Genomic DNA, 10,396 nt, shown 5'->3' on the forward strand with positions numbered 1-10,396 from the left:
TTTTTGGTGGAGTTTGAAGGTTGCTTCAATAGTGGAGGAAGGCTGAGTTCTTTTGGAGCTTTTACATGGTGAAAATGGAGGTTTTTCGTTGGATTTTTGGAGGAACAGAGAAGAAGGAATGTTTGCTGAAGCGTTCTGTTCTTAAGGAAGAAGAAGATGGGAGTCAGACTCCCAATCCTCAATTGCGGCTGTCAGCTTTTGGTCGCCCTTTCCTTTCTTTTTGTTAGCGCCCTCTTTTAGATTTTCGTTTTTAATCCAATCTTCTGGAAAACAACGGATTCAACAGGATTTTTTAGGTGTAGGTCTATGTAAGGATTATGTACTATTATATAGGGGTAGGGATTAAGTTAGGAGTATGGGCGTAGGAATTATGGGCTTGGTAATTATAGACTAGGTCCAAAAATTAGGCCTAAAGATGAGTTGCTCAAGCCCAAGTTTTACTATTTCCTCGCGAACGAGATTAAAATACGATCTCATTTATTAATTAGTCCTACTTAAGTAAAATAACTGTTAAAATAAGACTGACCATTAAAACGAAACTATTTTTGGTATTTTTCAAGATTAAAAATGACTACAAAACATTAATAAATTTTTTTTGTAATTTTCATTTTCTTGAAATAAAATAAAGTAAAAGAGTCAAAATTAATTGAAATAGCGATATTAGGCCTAAATTAAATATTAACAAGCTAAAATATAAAAAATATTGGGGAGGGTCAAAAATCACATGTCTACAATATCCTCCGCCAAAATTGGAGGACATCTTAAATGAACACCAAGTCTATCCTCTTTCACCAGTTTTATAGAATTCAAACCAAATAAAATGAAAAGCATATCTTAGAAAAGTCAGGCGGGTTGGAATACTTTCCAATCCAGGTGATAACTGTTAGCACTAAAAACCTCTTATTGTTCGAGAATGCTTGAAACATTCAAAGACTAGAGTATGCAGATTTTATCATTCCTGAACCTGAAACTTATCAACCAGAAATTTGTTGTGAACATTTTAAATGTTTTATGATTCAACTAGGATTTTGCCCATTCTGTACTTCATACAACCATACATATAAATACAATTGATATGTCAAAACCAACTCAACAGACGAGTGAAAACTAGAGGAGAAGTTTAATAACATATGTTACACTAGATAACTGTTCAAAGTATATCACACATAAGATTTTTCTACTATTTATTCTGTTCTTATGTGTTGGCAGCTGAAACTCACGGGGAGATTGAGCACTGAGCATGGTATAACTGAAAAACAATGCAAAAACATATCGGCCCTGTCCTCTAAGCTCATGACAATCAAGTGTAGCAAGGAATAAAAGAATCAATAAGCTTTGATTTTCAACAATTATGAATTCAGAATATATTACATCTGCTCAAAAGAAAGGATAAAGTTAACTGACAAGAGCTATTCCTATCAAATATAATTTTGTTGATGTCGATCCCAATAGTTTTACCAGCTGTTTTAGATTCCTTAGCTACCTATCAAGGCAATAAATGATATTTAGGTTAATATTAGCAGAAAAAAAAATAAAAAATGTCAAAATTTAAACAAACACAAACTTAATTGAATAGAAAAGTAACAAAACTTGACACAAAAATAAACGGAAAAAAAACTATTAGCAGAAATTGACAGCTAAAACAGTGAAATCGACAGCCGAATCAATAAAATTGATTGCCAAACGGTGAAATTGATGGGCTTAAGCAGTGAATCGACAACTAAAATCAGTGATTTAAACTGATCTTCGTCCAATACACACAGATGCACGCCTAAAATCAATGAAATCAATGGCTAAAACAGCGAAATCAAAACCTAAATTAGTGAAATTCACAGCTAAAATCAGTGGTTTAAACTGATATCCATCCAATACACACACATGCACGCATTAAATCAGTGAAATTAACGGCATTTTGGAAGGAATTACACGAACGACTTGAAACCGGAGACGTATTGAAGTGAGTATTTATCAGAAAAGGGCTATTTATAGACGAATTCAAACACATTACCTTAAACGAGTTGAAGTCTGATCTCCTTACATAAAAGCTAAAGGATTTGGGAGAATCGTTAACGGATATGACCGTCTTACATCATTGTAATCTCCTTAAACCTCTTATATTACAGTGATTTAATTTGGGGAATCGCTTGTTTAGAGAGAACGAGAGAGACGGTGTAGAGTCTAGAGAGAGAAGGTGTGTCTGTTTAGGGAGCTTTAGGTGTTTGAATGATATTTACGTTATCATTAAATTTAATGCTAATATTTTTAATAATGTTACTGAATAATAACATTAAATATTAGCGGAAAAGAATTATTAAAAATTTCGTCTAATTAGTGGCGGTTTAGAACTGCCGTAATTGCAAAAAAAATGTTGGTTTAACAATTACGCACTAATGGCGTCTGGAACGTCGCCGTATTATGATAAATATTGTGGCTGTTTCTTTGAACCGCCGTTATTTAACCGCCGCAATAATTCCGGTTTTTGGTAGTGATTAGGAGGCGTAGTCCTTATATTGCTCACCAAAAAATTGCAGCATAACAGAGGAGGGCATCAACCTAGCCTCTGTTAAAAAGAACCCCCTGTAATAATAACCAAGGTTGTATACAAGTACAAAGATCCACAATCTATGTTATAAACACTCCTATGATCCTATACAAGATTAGTACCCTTGTACATCCAATTTATCGAAGACAAACTAGTGCCAAAAACAAAAAACTTATGACAACATGTTCCTCCTTTGCTTATGCCTTATTGAAGCCATTTGATCCTTGTCCATCAAATAGGGTCCTGCGTCATGCGTCACACCTGGGCAGATCTCTAGGATTGAGGAAATGGATTCATTCTCTTCAATGCCCCATTTAGCAAGAGCATATGCTACTTGATTAGCCTCACATAAACAATGTTGGATCTCAAATTTCACATGTTGAAGTAGTTGTTTAGTATCCAAAATTATATCATGCATTTGCCATGCTAAGCTTGCGTTCCCTTTAATCATATTGATTACTAACGTAGAGTCACATTCAAGGACGATATTTTGGAAACCTCGTGAAATACACCACTTCACCCCATCCATGCTGCCTTTGCCTCCACCAAATTGCTACTGCCCCTTCCCATGCTATATGCAAAAGCCAAGATCAAATTGCCTTCAGAGTCTCTAATAATACCTCTAGCCCCCATAACCCCTTCCTCATTCCGACTTCCATCAGTATTTATTTTGACCTAGTTGGAGAGAGGTTTCATCCACTTACATCAAAACATTCAATCTTATGGGAGAGTGAAAGAACTTGATCACAGATGCCAAACCAGTGACCAAGCCACTCCTTGGTGCAATAGTGTTTAGATATGGACCATATTAAATGGTTCAGAAATTGATACTTTACTCTAGCCCTTGAAATTCTAGTATTTCCGCACCTTAATGCACATCTTGCCTTCCAATTTCCTAACAAATTACAATCTACCACCAAATGACTTGTATCTAGTCAAATGATGTTCACATAAGTCATTATAAGCTTTAGGAATCAACTCATACTTAAAAGGTTCAATATTTACTCATTTTAAAAAATTCAACCTCAGGCCCACACGCTCGAAATTCGAAATAAATTGAAGATTATGATTACTCATAACACCACAAGTCCAAATATATAATTTTCTCTCAAATGTGACTTCGATTTCATGATCTAAACCTCAAAATATCACTTCTCAAACATTTCTCCAAAACTCACATTTTCCCTCTTTTAATCTCTTGATTTATAGCTCAAATCCATAAATAACTAGGATAATAATTCAAAGGTGAGTTGAGGTTACTTACCACTTGAACTATGGGTGAAAATCTGCTCAAAATCGTCTTACCTGAAGCCAGGGCTTCAAAACGGGATAAAATGACCAATTCTTGATTTTTAGCCTCATAAGTATTGCCAAGTCTCATTGAATCGCGATTGCTGCTCCATCCTATGCGATCGCGAAGACCAACAATGGCAGAGTGTACCATGATTGCAGCACAGTCCTATGCGACCGCGGAGGCTGCTGTCTTACCTGCCTCACCCTTACACAATCACACCTAATTACCCCACGGTCATGAAGTTTACCGAAACTCCCTTTGTATGCAATCGTGGACAAGCTCTACGCAATCGGGAATAGAAAATCTTTGCCCATACTAGCTCCTTCTCCGCGATCACAAGACACAACTCAACGATTGCGAATTACTGCTATACAACAAAAAAACTGCAGCAGTTATACTTCTCAAAATCGCCCGAAACCACCTCGAAACTCACCCAAGACCTTTAGGTACCCGTCTAATAATTCTAAAAGTTCATAAACCTCATGAAAACTTATTTAATGACTCGAAATACAAATAATAACATCAAAACCGATAATCAAAGATCAAACCAAATTTCTTGCCTTTCAGCTTCCAACTTCATCGAACGCCTTTGAATCATACTTAGACATTCCGGATCACAACCAAGATTTGCACACAAGTTACACTCAATAACATGAATCTATATTATGTCGCAGAACAGGAATAGGGGTCCTATAACATCATAGAAAACTATCGGTCAAACTTAAGAACTCTCAAATTCTTCAAATTGCCAACTTCTGACAAGTGGAGTCAAAAATCTTCTAGGAATGTCGTCGTCCAAATTTAAATCTGAATATATGCCCAAGTCCAAAATCATCATACCAACCTAGCGGAACCATTAAAAATTAATTTCGAGTCCGTTTAACCAAAAGTCAAACCTCGGTCAACTATAACAACTTGAAGCTTCCAAATAGGAACTAATTGTTCCAAATCAATTCCAAACCTCACGGAATGCATTCTAACTATGTACTCAAGTCATAAACCACGAAATGCACCTAGGGAATATCTCAATCAGGGAAACGAGGTGTTAAAACTCAAAACAATCGATTAGATCATTACATTCGTCCTCGAACATGTTAGGAGTCCTTCCAAAGCTGTCGAATAACCAAGTAACTCATCATACACTACTTCACACGGCTAATACCATTAGGATAACTCTTCTAGGAATTTCTTCATCAACCCAAGCTTACAAATCCATTAATTCATCTTTAACACTTGGAATCTTCATATGTCAAATTCTCATATATTTTCATCATTACAATCTTGATAAACAATATCATGACATATATTAACCAACCGATTGCAACCACTTGTACATTCCATAAATCTTATAATCATAATAATATTCTATGTACTGCAATAACTGCTCGTGCCAACCCCGCACCGACAAAAATGGCATAACTCAATATATCTTTCTTCTAAATCTTTACAACGCACATAGTGACAAAAGAAACCTATAGAAACTCCTAACTAATGTCCATAGTGATAATTCATGAATTTCTCACACCTGATAGTAGCCATTACTTGATCTAAGCCATCTGAAAGCATTTTCATCGAAAGCTATTCGCATTCAAGTCCAATTTCAGAAATTTCGAGCCTACTAGCTTAGTATCATCAATTACAAACTACTCAACCAACAATTGACATCAACTTCTGTACAAGTCCCAAAATAGAATGGTTATGCCTTATCTCAATATCTGCTCAAATACAATGAATTTGAAGAAAAGTAATGGAACATAATAACTTCTTGAGCTTATGACATTCTTCCTCAACGATCACCGAACATCTAAAACCCTGATCAGAATATTTGTTCTATCAATATACAAGCAACCAACCCAACTCAATCTATGCCCCAAAAGCATTTTATACAAATGCCTCAACGTTTTGAAGAATTCCACTTTTATTGAACCTACTAAACCAAAATATCTCTAATGACTAGAATTTCCAAATGATATATCTATATCATATCTTGCCTATATAAGCAATTCTGACTCGGTATAGGGCACACGATCTGAATAGGCCGATAGTAGCCAGCTCAAAGCCAACAACAATTCTTATGAGATAAATCATAAGCCTTCCATTGCTTTATCTTTAACTCATGGACATTCCAGGAATATCCCAACCATGAACCTCAATCACAGATGTGGATACAACCCATTATCGACTAAATTAACAAGAAACACACCGATAGCGTTTTTCTCACGGTCCTTCACCTAAACAAGTCACACATGATGTCTCTAACCTCGTGGAATCCAAAAGCGTCAAGTACTAAAATTTGCCAACTCCTGAAGCCTTTACTGAACATGATCATTGTCACAAGCACAAAGGAGAAACTCCCACTACCCCTTTACCACACTTCCCTATCCAAGACCTCTGTATGATACATTCCCCTATACCCTAGAATAACCTATCCATCCCCCATATTACTGACCATATATTCCATCATGTACTAACCTCCCAAGATCACCTATGCTGAATTCGCCAGTTCAACCTTTCAATCATTAATACACTCTCATTACCCTACCCAATGATGTTTTACCTCTAGAATTAGAACCTCTTAACCTAAAGAATAACAGAATCCTCACACTGCTGAACTCTGAATCATCCACCAAAACACTATGAATCTATACACAATCAACCCTAGAAGAACACTTCCATAAACCTCTTCATGTCAATCAATAAGTCTCTCAATTTGACTAATTACAAAACACCCCACCCCTAAAACACCTAGTCAAAGCCTTCCGAAGGCATTCCATTACCTAAGAAGCACACAACTTAGCTATACTTGCAAAATAAATTATAAACACACCACGCATTATGTGATTCTATAAGTAATGGCAATGTCGAAATCGTAGTGAAGACCACCTCTATCTCCCTAAAGATATCTCCTAGAAGATTGAACCATCAAAATTGAACCTTTCTAAGCGACCAAACCAAAGCACTCCCGCACTCAAATTCGTCCATGAAACTCCAGACTTCCCTTTTGAAGACACCTCTTGATTCCTACTAGGACACATTTTATTCAGTCAAAACCTGCACGACGATCCTTACAAGAAGCATATTACTGAAATAACACAAGGCCTGATATTTTTTCCCTCTCACAAGTGATAGTACCTTAAATCAAAACACTCAGTCTGAAGAGAACTCTGACGACTTCAAAACATACTCCTTTTTACTTCTCTATCTCTGCATAGTCATACCAACGCTGGTGTAGAATAATCTAAGTTTTCAGCAAGATCCAATGCCAACTCAATTCTCCACAATTGAAACATCAGTAGATACTTAAGTAGTTCAAACTAAAACTTGATAATTCCTATATTTTGTCTACACGAACTCCACAATCAACTACCTAAGTCCTCAACAATTCCTCAAGAATTTGAATTTCCTTTATCCACTCAATATCTATAATAGAAGATTAACCATATTGTCACATTCACATATAGTAAGAACAATGACCAATAGACCCGATTCACAATAATAGAATTCTCAACTGTTACAGATACATATATAGGACCAGCCCGAGACGCGCAAGACATACCAAAACAAGATACAGACATGATAACACATAGAATTATGAAGATCCCAGATTCCAAGAACATAGAAACATCTAACAAATTGAAATAGTACCTGAGATAACCGCATCAGAGGCCATTGCCCCAGGTCTATCGCTTAAAGCATAACGATGCGCTGAACCTCCACCTTTAGTTGCTGGGCAAGTGGCATAGCAACTGGTGTAGGATCCATAACCTGAGAGCTCTGCTGCACTACATCTCTAACACGCTTGGGACAATCCTCCATGATATGCGCAAACTACCAACACCCAAAGCAACTAACAGCTGAACAAGCAGCTGACTTTGTGCCTGCCTTTGACGGCCTGAATATCCACCAGAAAAACACCAGAAGGGAAGAGCATGGTAGGAACTCTGCATTGGGAGTGCACTGAACAATGGCTGAATTGGAGCGCAGCGAGCACGCTTCTGTGCTAAATGAGCTGGTCTACCAGTATGACCTCTCCCATGATGGCATCTTTCCTGGGTGAGGTACCACTGAACCTACCATCCCTGCGAGACCTCTTGACCTCACACTCCTCTCTTCCCTGTATAGAAAATGCTCAATCCTCCATGCTATCTCAACTGCCCGATGAAATGATGTCCTAGCTCTGCATCCTTGGACAAACCAAGCCTAATACAAAGATTAAGCCCCTCAATAATTCTTCTCACCTTCTTTAACTCGGTAAGAATCAGAAATGCTGCTTAGCCATACGACTCGGTGAATCTCATCTCGTACCCTAACACTGACATAGCTCCCTGACAGAGCTACTCAAACTACATAACTCCTCCCTCTTGGTGAGGGGAGTATACTTCTCTAAGAAGAGATATGAGAAAAATCCAAGTGGGGGGTAGTGACCCTGCTAGTCTTCCTTGCATATAAGACTGCCACCACCTCCTGGATGGTCCTCAAAACTAAAAAGTAGTGAGCCCAATTTATGTAACATCTGATGGCGTCGTTCTAGAAAATCTTAAGCATCCTTTGACGGCTCACCATCAAAATGAGGAGGATATAAATGCTGAAACCCTTCCAACCTCTTTTGCTTATCGGCAAACAAGGCAGGACTAATCTTTGGTTGTGCCACTGGAATGGGCTAAACACCACCAACTGGAAACTCTCCAACTGTCTGGAACATTGCTAAAATTTTCTTCGAAGAGTGAGTGGCCAAGGTCTGAACTCCCCCTCTAGCATTAGAAGTCGTCGGGGCCACCAGAAACCCTCCAGCCTAGATTACGATATCAATAACACTCCATATCCTGGCTATAGCCTCCGGAAATGCCGAGGCAACAATAAACCCCTCTGGACCTGAGCTGGGTCCGGTACCTTAATCTCATCATCAATCAAATCAGCCTATATATCAACTGGCGGGTCCATTAACACAGCTTTCGGATGCCCCCGAGCTCCAATGGGTGCTTTACCCCTAACTTGGGCCCTACCTCTCCCAGCTTTGGCTCGAGGTATTGGATCTTCATCACCCACTTCCACTGCTGCCACGCATTCTCACTATTCATGAGAGAATAGAAGGGAGAGATTTAAACTCGGGACAAAATAAATTGCACAATAAGGAGTGAAGAAATGGAACTTTCCTATTGTCATGTATCCTATCAAATATAAGTACAAATATCTCCGCAAGACTCGGCCTGCTCATGACTCGTGTGATAACAACACAGACAACGAAAGACATTAAGTAGAGAGATAGAAAGATAGAATAAGGAATTTTGAAATAGATGAACAAAAATCAAAGTTAATGAAGCTTGAATCCTTTTTAAATATTAAAGGAAGCAAGGAAGAAGATCTTGAAGAAAGAAGAATAGGGAATATTTGATTCTCGAAATAAAAAGAACACAATCTCATGTATTTGAAACTTGAAGCACTGAATCATACATATATAAGAAGAAGAATATGAGGGACGGAACTCAAATAAGGAATCTTACAATTGAAGACATCCAAGTAATGGTCCAAGGTAAAACATAAAGGGAAAAGAGAATCTTACAAGGTCTCTACAAAGCCAAAGGCTACTAATATACATATTAATCTTCAATCTTTGGTAAAATGAAGTAACAATGTACCCCTTTATATAGTATTATAGATGGGGATGGTAAAGAAAAGTTGGTAAATCTCTAGGTGCATAAAGAGCACTATCACTTTCTTCAATGTAGTCAATATTGAAGATTACTCACAATTTTTTTAATGTAATCATTATTGAAGACTACCTATACTTTATTTAACATAGTCAATATTGAAGACTACTCACATTTTATTCAATGTAGTCAAAATTGAAGATTACCTATGTCACGACCCCAACCGAAGGGCCACGACGAGCACCTAGTGCCTTACTCAACCGAGTACCAACATAACATATCTTTCTTATTGTACTGTCATTGGTAACTGGGCCAACATGGCCACAACTCGTAATGTATAACTACAAGTGGGAAAGCACTGTATCAATAAACCATCTTTCTTAAAACATGAATACATATGGGCCATCATGGCCTCTGACATACTACACAAAATGACCCTCAGTCTACAAAGCCACTAAGAGTATTTGACATCAAATGCGACGGGGTACCGGCCTACCTATAATTCTATAGCAAAATTTTGACACGATAACTCATAGACTCGGTTGCACTCCGAATGAGGTGGAGTCTTATCGATCCTTCGTTGAATGCTAACCTCATCTACTATGAGGGCTCGTCAAACTGATTGTCTATACCTGCAGGCATGAATGCAATGTCCCCAATAAAACGACGTTAGTACGAATAATGTACCGAGTATTTAAGGCACATAAATAAGTATATAAAAGACATGGAAGAAACATGGAGTAAATGACTCAACCTGTAAGTCTGGATAAATTTATAAATCATGAAATACTTATAGTGTCATGCATATGCATATGAATGTCATGTCATGTATAGGTACATTTGTTCATAACATCATTAGCCTTTGAGGGCATCCCATCATATCATCTCGGCCACTATGGGCAAAAACATCAA

The 10,396-nt window shown here is 37.6% G+C and overlaps 1 long non-coding RNA gene across 1 annotated transcript; it reads right to left on the minus strand.

Moving 5' to 3' along the window:
• Positions 1 to 1,108: 1,108 nt before the first annotated feature.
• Positions 1,109 to 9,390, minus strand: LOC104240710 (uncharacterized). Its single transcript, XR_714516.1, has 2 exons — positions 7,482 to 9,390; positions 1,109 to 1,483 (listed from the first exon to the last, which is right to left on the minus strand). It is a non-coding gene; the product is annotated as an uncharacterized lncRNA (long non-coding RNA).
• Between the last annotated feature and the right edge of the window lie 1,006 nt (positions 9,391 to 10,396).

Source organism: Nicotiana sylvestris, chromosome 8 (assembly GCF_000393655.2).
Source record: "Nicotiana sylvestris chromosome 8, ASM39365v2, whole genome shotgun sequence".
Taxonomy (NCBI): Eukaryota; Viridiplantae; Streptophyta; class Magnoliopsida; order Solanales; family Solanaceae; genus Nicotiana; species Nicotiana sylvestris.